Raw genomic sequence first — 16323 nt, forward strand, 5'->3', positions numbered from 1 at the left:
GCTTCTGGCGATTTTAATCATTACAGATGTTAAGGAATAATTAGTGTAAAAATACGATTGACTCCTCTGAGTCACACTATTACAAGCTATGGTGGAGCAACATATTCTCAGTGATTATTACTAGTGAGTTTATTCCGTAGCTTGATCTAAAGCCGTGAAAAGATCACAAGATATCTCTCGGCATTATCTTGGTGAATTTAATCCTGTTGCAAACTATAAGAAAAAGTTCCATAACACTGAACTGCGGCCGATGGTCATGGGACTCCCATTGGTCATGCAGAGTACATTTTGGGGGCCAGATTATTAGACGTGTGTTGGTAAATGTCTGCGAACACTGATTTCACCAATCCGCACACAAGGCAGTGAAAATATTTTCCTTTCTAACAACTGAAATGTAAAGTAGCAAAGTAGAACGAAACGACACGACCGCCACTCCCAGCTGTCTGAGAACTCGCCCGAGTTCGACTGAAGGCTTTTTACTGTGGGTGTTTTGACGCGATGTTGACAGTTTGTGCTTTAATGGTTATAAAGGTTGACAATTTGAATCTCAGCAGCGGAACCGACAGCCACCACGGGCCTGGGGGCAAGGTGTGTGTGTGGGGGGGCAGGGCCTCATGTGAAGGGGTGGGGCTGAGGGCAGTCAGCCCTTTACACCACCCAGAGCCCGGTGCTGGGCCTTCCCCCCAGCCCTCAGAGCCGTGGGGAGCGGTGGAGCTGTGCTCCTGTGGCGTTTCAAAGGGGCTGGAGCTCCCAGGTGCTGACACTGCTACTGCAGCGGTGGCGGCAGCCAGGAGCTCCAGGCCCCTTTGAAATACCTGGTCCCTGTGCAACTGCCTCCTCCCTCCTCCCCGTTGGCGGGCCTGAACCTCAACACCGCCTGTCACTAACTAATTACTGTCGGCCTCCTCACTGTGCCCCCGGACTCCCCACCACTGTGAGAGCTGAAATGAGTGACAATTTCAACTGCTTACAAATAAACATCCCTATTAGCCATCCAGACTGCGGGATTCTGCCCAGGCTGGCGATGCAGGTCGGCTCCCAGCCTGGGCGCGGGAGCAAGAGAAGAGCCCTCCCCGGCGCGCTGACAGCTGGGGGCGACTGGAAAGGCCCGGCCTTCTGCGTGCTGCCCTGCCGGCAGAACGGGTTGGTGTTAGCTCCGAGTGCCCCTGCCGCCTCTGATGCGGGAGCCCCGGGTGCCGGCCGCTCCTCTGGCTGATTGCGAACCACCTGCACCCTGGAGCCCTCTGGACTCTGCAAACCTGGGCTGAGCCTTCCCGGGCAGCTGCTGCTCAGCTGGATACAGGGTACGCCTGGCTGTGAGGAGAGCAGCTCTGGGGCGTGATACTGACCAGGCAGGGTGCTGCTTTATTGTAGAGAAGTGGAGAAAACCTGGCACTGAGCAAGTCCTGCAGGCCCCAGGCCCGTACGGGATTTAGCTTAGGGCCTCAGGCCTGAACCTGACTGACTAATAACCTGGTACCTGTAAAACCTCCCTCTCAGCACACAGCTGTGCTGCCTGCTGCATTTGGAAACAGGCTGCGCCACAGGCCGCTTGCAGCTGGCGGGGTATTTCTGGGGTTTTGCGGTCGCAGCGCCAGCGGCAGGCTAACCACGTCGCTACGTACAGGGGAGGGGCTCACGGGTTAGCCTGTGGAAATGGGGCGTGGGGGGTGGACGTACAGATGCCAGAACACGCCTGACCCCCGCGGGCACAAGCAGCGCTCACGCTAAGAGGCGGGGCTCTGGGAGGCTGCGGAGGCGCCGGGGTGACGAGGGGGACTGACGCGTGGGGTCGCTAACCCAGAATACGTGACTGGTGCCCGGGCCAGTCTGTGCCATCGCCCTAGCTGTGCATCTGCCCCCGGACGTTCCCGCGGGCTCCTGCGGCTCTCGCTCCGGCATTACTGGTGCCAAGCCATCGCTGCGGCTCAGGAGACCCTCCCAGTCGCTCCATGGGGTGAGGAACCAATCACCCAGCCATACGGGCAGTCCCAGGCCGGGCCCCCAGACAGCCCCGTGCTGTGGGGCACGGCCCAGAGGGGGACCACTGACGCACACTCACCCACGTGCATAGTGCAAAGCCCCGAGAAATTCACCCTCCCTCCTGCCGAGCCACGCGGAGCAGCTCGGGGCTCGGGGCTGATGCCGCTGGTGGCAGCGCAGATAGCCGGAGCTGGCCCCCGGGTGGCAGGCCTGGGCTGGGTTTGCTCGGCAGGGCGTATGCGGAGAACACCTCTGACTGCCAGAGCCAAGGGTGTCATGGCACGCGCGGGGCTCTGCGCGGCAGGGCCATGCCAAAGGGGGCGGGGCGGATGCCGGGCTGGAACAAAAGCATCCCTGGATTCTCGGCTTCTCGGGGGGCGAGGGGGGGTACACACACCGCAGGCAGGGGGGCGGAGAAGCCCACTAAGGACAACGCGCCTGGGGCGGCTGGAGGGTTCCTCTGTGGCAAGGCGGGAAGCCCCGTCCTGTGAGCTCTGGGGCTGCTGTCCCTCGCAGGCAGCCCTATTGTTCTGGGGAGCAGCTGAGGGGAGGGGCGTGCCTGGGGGACAGCCCCACTCTGCATTCAAGCCACGGTCGGGCTGTCTCAGCACCAGCCGGCTGAAGGGAAAATTGGCCTCTGCTCTCAGTGACGGGCAGGCCCATTCTCTCTGCACACGTGCCCGCCCAGCCAGGCCCCCTCCGCCTCCTTCTCCCGGGCTTGGCCTTTGCCCTGTGCCCCACGGCGTAATGGGGGGGGCTCAGGAGATGCCGTGCGGCCGCTCAGACGCAGCCCAAGCCTGAGCGGAGCCGTGGCCCCCTCGGGACCGGGCGAGGGTACCCGGGAGAGAAGGGGAGTCAGTCAGTGCAAATTCCCGCCGGGCCTGGCTGCCCCCTGCCGAAAGGGGCCTCTGGCTGAGGGATCAAGGGACACCCGGTTTCTGAAGCGCGGGTGAATTGCTCCCTTCCCCGTTTGGACCTGGCAGCCGCAGGCCTACGGCCTAACAGGGCTCGCTGCGCAGGGGCTGGGTCGCTCCGCACTGTGCCGGCCAAGCGCCCAGCACGGAGAGGAAGCCGACAAGCAGAGAGCAGGGCGGGGGACAGCCACAGGGACCAACACGCTGGCAGCACGGCGGCGGGGGCTCCTGAAAGCGTCGCAGTGCCGGGGCAGCAGACAGCTTGCCGCGGAGTCCAGGGAGGCCTGGGGGCGGGCGACCGCGCAGGAGCCCAGCAAACAGGCAGCCAGAGATGGAAACGTTTGAGGAACGTGCGTGGCGGGGGGACCTTTCGGGGATGTTTATCGCCAGTTTTCTCTCCACTCGCTTTCTTTTTCACTCCATCCACCATTATGCAAAATTGCTGGGCTGCCCCAGGACACGCATCGCTCCAGCGGGGCGCTCAAGGCCCTGCAGTCGCTGGGTTCGGAAAGGCCCTGCCCGCCACAAAGCCTTGGGAATGGATTTGAAGAGGTGCGCTCACGTGCATTATGGAGCTGCTGTAATATAATAGAGCCTCGCTTCTGATCAATAATTTATCTCCGGCTTCCTGCTGTTCTTTTCTCTGATCATTATGCTTTTCTGCAAAAGGTGCTGGCCTCGCAAATGTTTGGAGAGAATCAATTGCAATCTAATTCTGCGTACAATATCCCTGTGAACCCCTGGCGTTTACCATGCAGAGGTGAGCCGATTCGCTCGGCGAGATGCAGATTGAAAAGCACTCTGGAGCCTGCCTTCTCTTCCTTCTGAGCTTTCCAAACGGAACAGCATCTGCTTACGTGTGAGCCCTCTCTTCAACCCGCACGTCGTTCCCAATGGCTCTGTGCAGCTGGACTTCGGCGCCCTGGAGACGAGAGGTGCGATCTCACCTGCTGCCGACGCCGGCAGGTTTCTGTGGTCCGGGGGCAGTGTGGAGCAGAGCTGTGCAGCACTTAGTACATGAGATGACCCGCGCCCAGCCCTCGGGTGCAGGTTGCTGCCGTGTGCTTTGGAGACTCGCCCTCGCAGGCCAGCTCAGAGCAGGGCCCAGGGAGCAGGACTGCCTTGTAGCCCAGGGCTCACGCCTCCCCGCCAACTGAGACGTTGCCGACCACTTCTCTGAGCCCCCGGCGAGTTAGTGCTCACAGGAGAGCCCAGCTAACGTCTATGTAGCCACAGCCTGGACCGCCCAGGCACCAGCAGGGCGAGCGTCCCCTGCACTCGCCTTCCCAGCACCAAGCCCGGCGGGCGCTTCCCTGTCCGCCCTAACCCCACCGGGGGGGCAGCTGTTTCATTCCCAGGCAGCCCTGCTCCCTGGGCCCTGCTCTGAGCTGGCCTGCGAGGGCGAGTCTCCAAAGCACACGGCAGCAACCCGCACCCGAGGGCTGGGCGCGGGTCATCTCATGTACTAAGTGCTGCACAGCTCTGCTCCACACTGCCCCCGGACCACAGAAACCTGCCATGGCTCTCTCCAGGTGGCCGAGTTGCTTCCAACTACCTCCCCGGACCCCTCTGCCACCGGTGTCCTGCCCGGAACTCTCCCTCCAGGACCACGGGCGCACCCTGCCTCCGGCCCCACTCACCGGAGGCAGTAGGCTGGTCTCTGTGGAGCAGACTGCTTTTCCCTTGGACACGAAGCAAGCCCGGGACCAAGCCGTCACCAGACAGGCCTGTTTCGCAGTCCCCTCCTGGCTGAGCTGGATGTGAACGGCTGGGACAGAGGTGAAAATGATACCTGGCGTTACCCTGATCCCCACCAACACAAGACACTGATTGGGTCCCGTGCGGGGAGACCCGGTATGGCCTAGGATCCATGGGGCGCTGGACTACGTGGTCTGATGGCACCTTCTGGCCACGAGCTCTGCCTTGATGGACTCTTAGGAGACAAGCAGCCGTCCAGCGAAGGGTCACTCTAGAGAGACACTCGGATGGCTTCCACCTATGCAGATCCAGGGTAACATCGGAATAAGCCAGCAGGGGTGACCCAAAGCGCTGAGACGCTGGGGTGACGTTCTTGCTTTCTGACCGTGATATGCCCCAGCAACATGGATAGTTTCTATAGGCGCCTCTCTTGCTTCTTCCCCATTGGCCAGCGTTCCCTCTGTGTATTTGTGGGACGTAGTGAGCTGCGCCGCCGCCACGCTGCTTATGTCCTGCCGTGGGCACTTGGAGGTGGGGGCTTTATTCCTGTCCAGAAAATGATTCTCAGGACAAAAAAGCGGCTCGGTGCAGTTCACCAGTCAAGGGGCCTGCGCGTGCTCCGATGCATTTCCTGCGCGGATCAGTTGCCTTGGAACTGAGTGACTGGTGTTGGGGCGTATTGAAAGCAGACGCGTTCCGATCATAGAGAACCACACGCGCCTCATTGGGATTGTCCTCCCAACAGTGCCTGGCTCAGCGATACGGACAGTCCGAAATCCCCCCGCCGGAGCGCCCCCTCCCTTCCCGGCTCCCCTGCGGCTCAGAACGCACGCTTCCTTTTTCTGCAGCCCGTGACTGCTTAGGAGGGCCCAGGCTTCGTGAGGCTCAGAGGACACGCGGTGGCCTTATGTGCCAGCAGCAGCCTCGCGGGGCACTAAGTCACACGGAGACGGGCTCCACGGAGCAGGGCCCATCGCTTACTTGCTGTGGCACCGATTTTCAATGTCCTGCACAATCGGTCTGTGGGATCTGCAGGCTTCTGCCGAGGGGACAGCAACCACAGATGGCAGCTTGGATTTTCTCTCTTTTCCAAGCTTTTTTGGGAAAAGAGCTTGGGGTGCCCTGGGGTTGGGTTCAAGTGTCCACCCCTGGTTGTGGGTTCCAAAGCACTTGATGGTGGCAGTGGATTCCCCCAAATCCAAGTATTAGGCTTTTGGGGGGAGTTTTTCTACCAAAGCCCGGAGAGATCATGTTTTGGGGTGCTTCTGCGGGCCCCCACTTCTGCATTCATCATGCCAGAGTGAGGAACAGCGTTAACAGGCAGTCACTTGGTGGCACGGGTGTTTGGAAAGATGCGATTTCTCTCCATCCCCGCCCCCGACCCTTTCTGGCTTAGCACCCATTGCGCCTTGCCCCGGCGGCTCTGCACATTTCCGACGGGCCCATGCAAAGCCTGAGCTTTACTCCCCCGTCCGGAGACTCAGCTGCTGCCGCCCCCGGGACGAAGGTTAGGGTGGGCCGAGTCCCTGCTCCCGCCTGTCTCTGGCGAGATCATTTCCCGGCTGTCCTAGAGAAACGGATTCACCTTCCCTGTCGCTCCGCAGCACCAAGTCGGCTGACGGCTAGAACCCACAGAGCAAACCCGAGTGCTGAGCGAATCCCAACCCTCTGATCTGACAGCCGCCAAGTGGGAACCTCAGGAGATGTGGCTAATTCAGCGCGAGGGCACTGTGCGATTGACAACAGCTGAAAGCACAAGCCCTTTACTTCGACTGTGTGTGTTACACACACACACACACACACACACACACCCTGTAAGGTTTTGCTTCAGTTTCTGTGGAGAGAGGAGGCTGAGTAGCCATTTGGGCAACAAACATGAAGCAGTGCCGGGGTTTGGCTCCCTGGATCACTGCCCGAGGGGTGTGCTCTTGCACTCTGCCCGTCACGCCCAGTGGAACCGTGGTTTCCTTTGCTTGTCCGCACAGATGAGTATTCCTGAGCAGGGTGGATGCGTAAAGCCACCCCAGACAGCTTTACCAGGGGAACTTAAATCAGCCGGTGCACCAGGTGCCTGGCGGACGGCGAATCTGATCCCAGCGTTTGAAAAAGGCTCCAGAGGGGATCGTGGCCGTGCCAGGCCGGCAGCTGAACTTGCGACCCAGGCCCACTCGTTGAAAGTAGCACAAAGACCGGAACCGCTGGCGCGGCAGATGAACGCGATTGGCCGCGGAGGAGTCAACCTGGCCTGTGGAAAGGGAACTCTTGCCTCCCCACCCTGCTGGCGTGGTGTGGGGTGGGAGGGTCCCGGGGACCCAGTGGATACAGTGCAGCGGGGCTGTCCGAAAGCCTCGGACACGGCCCTTCCCCACAGGCTGCGGAGCAAAGCGAGCTGCGTGGGAGGAGAGGTACCACAGCTCAGGACAGGACACAAGGTAGGAAGGAATGGCCCCTGTTCCGAGTGCAGCGAGTGAACAGCGGCGTTCCCAGGGACCTGCACCGCGCTGTTCCACGCGTAGCAATATGATGAAACAGGAAAATTACCCGGAAAAAGGGGTAAACAGTGAGGTGGCAACATTTGCAGATGATGCAAAATGACCTGAGACAAAGCTACCCGATCTAAAAGTACCGGCGCTCAAAGCTCACTGCGAAGCGCTCCCACGGGATCTCCGAAAACTGGGTGACTGGGCCACAAAATAGCCAGGAAATTCAATAGTGAGACATTCGGAGTAATGCCCATTGGAAACCATAATCCCCACGCTCCAGACAAATCAATGGGTCTCATTTAGTGCTACCACTCAGGGCAGGGACATCGGAGTCACTGGGGACGGCTCTCTGGAAACACGCACGCCGGGAGCAGCGGCAGGCGGAAAAGCAAGCCGAGTGCTCGGAGCCATTAGGAGAGGGCTAGATAATAGGCCACAGTGCCGCTCTACAAATCCGTGGCACGCCCACCCCTGGAATCCTGCAGGCAGTGCTTGTCTCCTCCCTCAGACAGGGTACATCCGCATTGGGAAAAGTACAGAGGGCAACAGAACCGAGCCGGGGCCTGGAGCGGCTGCCACGTGGGATTAAAAAGACAGGGACTCGTCTTGGGAACAGGTGAGTACCGGGGGCTGTGACCAAGGCCATAAAGCCATGCCCGGCGTGGAGGAAGCGTTATTTACTCCCTCGCGCCACACGAGAACCAGGGTCACCCCATGGAATTCAGGGGCCGCAGGTTTAAAGCGCCCAACAGGCAGGATTCCTGCACACAGCGCACAGCCAGCCTGTGCAGGGGGTGCTGGGAAGGCCAAACATACAGGAGAAGTTTTAGAAAATAGGCACATTTGTGGCGGACAGGTCCACCAATGGCTATTGGCCCGGATGGGCACAGCCGGACCCCTAGGTCCTGCCTGTCCCTGGGCTCTGAGGCCAGCAGCGGGGAGTGGGCAGCAGGGCGGGGTCACTTCATGATCGCCTGCCCTGTTCATTCCTGGGGGCACCTGCCGCTGGCGCCAATCCGGGTCCGAGCCAGGCCCAGGGCACCATGGTACTGCACTAGATCCCGCGTGGCTCCGTTGCACGGGGACCTCACCCCGCCAGACTGCTCCATGGGGCAGGGTCCAGGCCCCCTTCTCAGGGCCAGCACCCCTTGACTGTTGTTCTCTGCCCCCAGCCGTTGGCAGCGGCCCCCCGCCATGGAGGCGCTCAGAGCCTGCGGACGGCGAAAGCCTGGGCCTCTGCCGGGCAGGTGGCAGCCTGACGCAGACAGACAGACGGACAGCGTTCCACAGAATCCACAGGCTGCACAGACATATTGCCAGCTCGCCTCGTGCCTCCGAGAGGGCTGCCCCATGCCGGGAAAGGGAGGTGCAGCCAGAGCCGTGCTAACCCGAGCATCCGGCCCGGGTGGTCCGGCAGGTGGGCGGCCCTCGGCCTCTAGCCCGACAGCAGCGCACTCCGCTGTCCCGGGAGCACAGCCCAGGGGCAGCTCAGGCAAGCGGCCGGCTGGGAATTGTGTGCTGGGCTGAAGTAACGGGCATTAGGCAGTGACATTTAAATGCTAGCTCCTGACACCGGGCTGCTGGAGTCAATGGAAATCGGCGCGTGGCTGCTTTGCCTTCGCCCAGGGATGCCGTCCGTCGGCAGCCCACGGCTCCCTCTAATCTCGGGCTGGTCGGGTTTCAAATTCCACCTAATGTCGAGTTAATGAAACGGTTTGAAAACACCGATCAATGACCACCCCCTACAGGACGGCGGGCCAGCCGCTGAGCGCCCCAAGCCGCACTCGAGACGTTTAGTATTCATGTTGTGACCCTTCAGACCTGTCCGAGTGCATCTCAGTCAGCGGGCGCGTTTGTGTCAACTTGAAAGGACGCGTCCCCCGAGACGGCTGCTCTTCCTTTGTGCTCTGCTGCGACGCTTTAACCTCTGTGTCCCTCGGGACAGGCAGTCGTTTCCATTGGAAACTGGCCTCGGCGCTGCGCCAGAGGGCAAACCAAAGGTCCGTTCGGCAGAGTTACCGCAAGAGCCTGGAGTTTTCAGCGAGGCTTAGCGAGGGTGGGCCCTGCGGGTCTGCCTGCCCCACTGCCGTGGTACTGGGCGTACGTGTCCTGGGGGTTTCAGGAAAAGTTTGTTAAAGCTCCAGACCCCTGGATTGTCCCACGCCAATACCTGCCCCTTCTCTTGTTAGGAGACACAGCCCTTTAAAAACACGTTTGTGTCTCTGGGAACCAGTCCCCATTTGCTCCGTCTCTAGCGTATCCCTGGAATCCCCTCTCGGGGCAAATCTAAGCCAACCCCAAAACCCCCTCTGTGTTACAGGGAGAAATTGCGCGTCCGACAAAGCTGTGCTTAGGCGGGCCCGACGCATTGGCTTTGACCTTAACATGCTCATTGTGAACGCTCCCCAGACCAGGGTGGATTCAAAAGCAACAGATCAGAAAATCTGCTGTGTAAGAAACGTTCATTCCCTTTGTGCGCTGGATCAGTGCTGCCCTCAAACAACACGGCTAGGCTGCATTTGGAACACGTGTTGCTCATGCAGAAAGACGGGTACTTCATACGTGTACGCTGCAGCAGAAGGCCAGAAATCAAAGCCATACGGAAGAGCGCTCTTTCAAACTTTCACTTCAGTCCTATTCATTTGATAGACAACAGATGAGGAGCATTTTCCTTTAGGCCACACAGATCTAAAATCTGGAGCAGCTGCAAAGGAGGGGCACAGCAGTGGGGGTGCATTAGGAGGAGCATTGTCAGCAGATCCAGAGAAGTGATTATTCCCCTTATTCTGCACTGGTGAGGCCACGTCTGGAGTATTGTGTCCAGTTCTGGGCCCCCCACTGCAGAAAGGATGTGGACGCATTGGAGAGGGTCCAGCGGAGGGCAACCAAAATGATGAGGGGGCTGGAGCACATGACCTATGAGGAGAGGCTGAGGGATTTGGGTCTGTTTAGTCTGCAGAAGCGAAGAGTGAGGGGGGATTTGATAGCAGCCTTCAACTTCCTGAAGGGAGGTTCCAAAGAGGATGGAGAGAGGCTGTTCTCAGTAGTGACAGATGCAGAACAAGGAGCAATGGGCTCAAGTTGCAGTGGGAGAGGTCCAGGTTGGATATTAGGAAAAACTATTTCCCTAGGAGGGTGGGAAGCGCTGGGCTGGGTTCCCCAGGGAGGGGTGGACTCTCCATCCCTAGAGGGGTTTAAGTCCCGGCTGGACACAGCCCTGGCTGGGCTGGTTGAGTTGGGCTGGTCCTGCTTTGGGCAGGGGCTGGACTCGGTGCCTCCTGGGGTCTCCCCAGCCCTAACCTGTGACTGTGATCTCCCAACAAACATCTAAAGTGCATGGTCGTGGATAACAAGGACACTCCACCCCCGCCACAGACTGACCCCAGGCCTTGGCGACTAGCCTGGTTAACGTGTTGGTTTGCTGCACCCAGTACTACGCGGGGTGTCGATAGGCAGACCTGGGCCAAAGCCAGACTGCCAGGCGCTTTGAATGGACACTGACATGTTTGTGCTCACTTATTACTATCATCGGAGGCACGTCAGGGATTAGTGGGGCCCTGAGCCAGAGCAGTTGGGGTCCCCATCTCCCCTCAGGTGGCCCTGCTGGGGAAATGGGGTTGGGGCCTTGCCCTGTGGGACTCCCCCTTCCCAGGGCTCCTCCCAGAGAGCGGAGGCAGTGGGCTGCCATTTTTTCAGGGCTCCCCCAGTTGGCCGGGGCTCCTGGGCAGGCCCAGTTGTCCCAGTGGTTCACGTGGCACTGACTATCACTACTGTTGCTGTCAGTATTGTTTGCTCTGGAGTCTGGACCTTGCAATGCAATCGATTGCCTTGGCGTATCGGCCCGACCTCCTCCCGCGTGCGCTGGGATTCGTCCCCGGGTACACGCGCTGTGTGTGCTTCATTTCAAACCCGCACAAAGACTTTGCCCCGTTTGCAGAAAGGTTTGTTGCAGTTGAGTAAGTTGGTGCCAGAAGCTCGGTGGCGCAAGGAGCCACACAGAGCGAGATGCTGTTCAGCATTAGGCGGAGAGCGTCACGCCATTCTCCTGCAAGCTGCTAAGCATGAAAGCCCCTTGCAAAGGACCCTGACTGAAGCAGTGGGGAGCTGTGAAGGAGAGACGCATGAATACAATGACGGGGATCGCTTATTCACAGCTTGGGGGCGTTGACACGCAGACAGGGTGTTTTCATTACCTGGGGAGGCACATTCATTTTACAAGTCAGACATCTGAAATGTGTTGGGGTTGCTTGGTTTCTAACCCATTTTCTGCAGCGATAGCACCTAAGGTCACTGTAACTGAAAGATGAAAGGGGAAAAAATGGGTTTCTAGGTTCCTTTGGGCACTTGAGAGCATTTTGTGTACAGTCAATTTCATTCCTCCCCTAGGATCATCAATTTTCATCATCTGGGCAGATCTGTCACGCAGCAAGCAGGGCAGAGGAAGAAATTGCAAAGAACAAATCCCAGCGGATGTGGTTGCAGAGAGAGACTGGGACAGGTGTAGTATCAGAGGCTGCTTTCTAGTCACTTTATTTTCCCCACCAATTAGAATTCCAGCGGGCTGTGCCCCTCTAACCATTTTGATGAGAACACCCCCGAGTGCGGTGCCTGATCCCAGAGAAAGCCAGGGCCTGACCGCCAGCTGCAATGTGTGCCACAGAGAGGTGTATTGGGCAAGTTACACTTGGCTGTGTGCACGTTCTTCCCTAGAAACATTTGCATGATAAAAATCAGAGAGCGCCGGACGGCTAAACAATGCCAGAGAAAGGTTAAACTCCCACCAACTGCATCTGTGATAACATGACTCTTTAAAGGCTCCTCCAGGGTCGTGTTTTCTCCTTTTCCTCAGCTAGCGCGAGTCTGAGGTGCGTGCGAGACGGCTGCAGTGGCAAGGCGGATCCAATTGAGTGGCCAGTAAGAAGTGATCAGAATTTTCAGGCGTCATTTCTCGTTGCCTGTTTGGAAACATCTTGCACTCTGCTCCAAGGATACTTGCTTTGTGCAAATGCACACAGGATGTTGCCAGCATTTAACAGTTACAAAGATTTAACTTTCTGAATCTCTGCATCTTGCCATGACAGTTCTCTGACCAGCATAGTTTTCCACAACTGATTGACACTGATAAAAACCAAAAAATGCTTACAAGCAAAACCCTGAGCTCTCTCCAAACGAAAAATAGGATTCTGCCCACCATGCATGGCCGGCCAATGGCTGGGTGTATACACTGCTCAAGACCATACTGCCCTCTCCTGGCCATTATGGAAAACTCACTGGATCCCCGCTAAATTAAAAGAGACTATGAATATTGTGCACAGATGTGCTCTCCTCATCTCAAAAAAGATATACTGGCATTAGAAAAGGTTCAGAGAAGGGCAACTAAAACGATTAGGGGTTTGGAACAGGTCCCATATGAGGAGAGGTTAAAGAGACGGGGACTTTTCAGCTAGAGGAGACTCGGGGGGGATATGATAGAGGTCTATAAAATCATGAGTGGTGCGGAGAAAGTGAATAAGGAAACGTTATTTACTTGTTCCCATAATATAAGAACGAGGGACCACCAAATGAAACTAATGGGCAGCAGGTTTAAAACAAATAAAAGGAAGTTCTTCTTCACACAGTGCATAGTCAACCTGTGGAACTCCTTGCCTGAGGAGGCTGTGAAGGCCAGGACTATCACAGGGTTTAAAAGAGAACTAGATAAATTCATGGCAGTTAAGTCCATAAATGGCCATTAGCCAGTATGGGTAAGGAATGGTGTCCCCAGCCTCTGTTTGTCAGAGGGTGGAGATGGATGGCAGGAGAAAGATCACTGGATCCTTACCTGTTTGGTTCACTCCCTCTGGGACACCTGGCATTGGCCACTGTCGGCAGACAGGGTACTGGGCTGGATGGACCTTTGGTCTGACCCCGTACGGCCGTTCTTATGTTCTTATGTTCTAACAAACAAGATCACTTTTGAAAGCATTTCCTTGCTCTTGCTGTAACCCAGAGGCGCTGAGACCCGGGCGCCCATATCTTCCTGGTGTTGTCTGTTTATTTCGCATGCCTGGCTGCACTCTGTGTGCCGTTTTCAGAGGGGACTTGGGTATAATGCTTTCGAGAGCACCCAGAAAGGTAATTCCCACAGAGTTCAGCATCTAGAGCGGTGTTTCCTAAACTGTTCCGTGGCACACCGGCGTACCGCGAGGCAGTCAGAGGTGTGCCGCAGAGAACAACAGAGTTAAAAATGGCCTCCCTTAAAGGGGCAGGCAATCTTTTTTCTTTTTTTGCTCAATAATTTTTCCCTGCTTCCTCCCCACCCCCTTCATGGTGTTCCTCATAAAAACAAATTATTGTCTAGTGTTCTTTGGTCTTAAAAAGTTGAAGACACACTGATCTAGACACCTCAGAAGCTCTCTGGACTTTGGGTCACACTCCAGCTGCTCGGTGCCTGAGTCACTTGCGAAGATGAGACATGGGAGCCTGAGTCAGGTGGTTTCTTTTGAGAATTGGATCCTAACTCCCGTCGGGAAATCCTGGGTTTGCCAGTGCACGTTATCGGGGCCTTGCGCCGCTGATGACTATCCCACGGCTGCCACTGACTTCAATGCCTGCAGAGCAGGGTGGTGCAGTATCTTCTGCCATGCGGCACTAGTCACACCCCAGGCAGGGGGCGCTATTGGGAGAGCCCCTCGACGCCCAGTCCCCAGGGAGCCAGGGCAGCCCCGAGCCCCCGGGGTTTTACATTAGAGGGGAGGCGGCGTGTTATTAGACCCACTTCTGCTGGCCGGAGAGACGAGCTTCCATGCTGCCCAGCGCCACGTCAGCATGTAAGGCCACGTCCTGCACAGAGCTCGTGCCCCTCCAGGGCTTGGCAGCAACAGGCCCTTCCGAACGGACTGCCCTCCCATACCCCAAACACTCGCAGAGCCCGCAGCTCCCAGCAGGGGGTCCAGAGCGAGGCTGTTCTCAGGGGGGCAGAACGAGGAGCAATGGGCTCCAGTTGCAGAGGGGGGTCTAGGTTGGAGATTAGGAGAAACTCTTTCCCCAGGCGGGTGGGAAGCGCTGGGCCGGGTTCCCGAGGGAGGGGGGGAGTCTCCATCCTAGAGGTGTGTAAGGCAGGCTCCGGGAGGGTGTTTGGGGTAGGGACAGGGGTTAATCCTGAAGGCAGCCAGCACACCCCTCAGGCAGCGCCTCCCAGTGGAGGGATCAGAGGGGCGCCAGGTGTCGCTGCCCACAGGCACCAGCCCGGCATCGCTTTCCAGTGAACCCCATTTTTTGGCAGAAAAAACCTGACTTCAGATGAATAATGGCAGCCAGCTGGGCTGCCCGCCCTGCGTCTAGCCAGAGGCCCCTGCCCCTCGCCCGCCTGGCGCAAGGAGCTGCCCCAGTGCCCCACGGGCAGCGGGACCACAGATGCTGGGGCTACTAGGCATTCGGGGCTGAGCGCAGGGTTACAAATCTGGGGCATGAGCGCCATCTAGTGCAATTGCTCTTTAAATCCCACCTCGCCTGCACTCGCACCCAGCAGGGGATGACAACCGCGTCTATTTCTAGGCCTGCAAGTGCCCCCCCCGACCTTTTCGACCCTCTTGCTGGGCCGTCCCGCATCCCCGCTGCTAGAAACTCCCCTGAACTAGATCCGGGATCTGCCCCGCAGGCAGGACACAGACTGGAATCTGCAATCTCGAGCCGTGCTGGAGCAGCCACCTTCGGCCTGGAAAGCAGTGCGTGGGGGAGAGGCCAACGGTACACGGGCCCAGGCCAGGGGACCTAGTCCTGGCTGGGCTCCAAGCACTACTGGAGCAGTAACCACAATAAAACTGGGAACTCTTGGTTCGTTTTCCCATCGATCCCTGTGAGTGTCCATTTAATAGCAACGGGTGAAACACACCAGGCTGCCAGCTCCTGCGCCCGTCACTCTCTGTTACTCTGTTCTTTCCAAGGGTAAGGATTTCGGTACGGTTCCTCCCGTTTGGACTGGGCTGTGCGTTTCCAGACTGTATTTCTCTCTTAGGCTGAACGTTCATTCTTTCAGCAGTGAGCTCTAAAATGCCAAGCCCGTCCTGGCTGGAGTCATTATCATTATTGCTTTTATTTCCATAGTGTGGCATTGTGCATTATTTAAAGTGGTACATTCAAATATTATCCTTCTAGAATGTAAACTTAGCTTGTATTCACCTCAGCAGTGCCAGTTTCAAGGGGGAAAGCCATCTCTTTAGCTAACAGCTGCAGCTTGTAATAAAACTGCCTTTAGCTACTTGCTGCTTACACATATAACCTTAGGCATTGGGCAGACAAAAGTCGTCTATTTCCAAATGATATATTCCGTTATATCTGTAAAATAACTTACACTTGATATGAAAATACAATCAAAGGCCCAAGTCTGAGACTAATAGCAATGATGGAGTTAGAGAGTCCTACACATGATTGTGGTGGGGAAACATAAATGCCAAAATCATTTAAAAAGTAAATTCCCGCTTTTAAGAGACAGAACCTTAACAGCATATGTCAAAGCCAAAGGAATTCATTTCTAGTGGCATGAAAACACAGTTGACTAGAACAGCGTGGGGACTGGCAGAGTCTGTTAGAGAAAGTAAGCCGATTTTATTTCTCCCTACTAAAGACAAGCGTACAAAGCATCCAACTTGTGCTTCTGAGATCTGTGTTAAGGCTCCCACGGTGACACCTCCAGCTTTGGGATTAGGAATAGTTTGCTGTATCATCTCCTGATTGTCCTACATTTACAGATTAAAACTTAAAATGTGGCTTGCGTTGGTGTTTGTATATTGTTTTTCATTTGCATTTAGGGATTGGATACAGTGCTCCTGACCAGTTATCATCTGGAAAAAAAACCCTACAATTTCCAGGTGCCTAAGTAACTCCTGGAACTCTGGTTAAAGTCACCCCTTTCCTTCCTTCCCTCGCAGACCAAACTCTACAATGGCGCCCCAGACCAGACACCCAGTGACCCTGGAGCACGAGAGGGGGGAGGGCTCCACGAACACTCCTATGGGCCTTCTCCCTGGGAGCCAGGGCTCTGCCACTAAGCAAGCCCTATCAGCCTGCTGCCCGAGCTCCACAGGGCTCACCCGTGGGATGCTGTCCCCACTGCAGCCCGGCCTCATGCAGTGCACTGGAGGGCCACTGCTGCTGGTGTGCGCAGCTGCTCAAAGTTGGCGTCTCCTCGTCCTTTGATACATGGCCTTTGGCCCCCTAGAACCAAGGGCTGGGGCAGATGCTGCTTCCTTGTCACCATCAGGGTG

The 16323-nt window shown here is 57.1% G+C and overlaps 1 long non-coding RNA gene across 1 annotated transcript; it reads left to right on the forward strand.

Moving 5' to 3' along the window:
- The first annotated feature begins 6493 nt into the window (after window positions 1-6493).
- Window positions 6494-15825, forward strand: LOC142829781 (uncharacterized). The gene is made up of 2 exons (XR_012904559.2): window positions 6494-7694; window positions 11465-15825. It is a non-coding gene; the product is annotated as an uncharacterized LOC142829781 (long non-coding RNA).
- The last annotated feature ends 498 nt before the right edge of the window (window positions 15826-16323 follow it).

This window comes from Pelodiscus sinensis, chromosome 6 (genome assembly GCF_052426305.1).
Source record: "Pelodiscus sinensis isolate ZL-2025 chromosome 6, ASM5242630v1, whole genome shotgun sequence".
Lineage (NCBI taxonomy): Eukaryota > Metazoa > Chordata > Testudines > Trionychidae > Pelodiscus > Pelodiscus sinensis.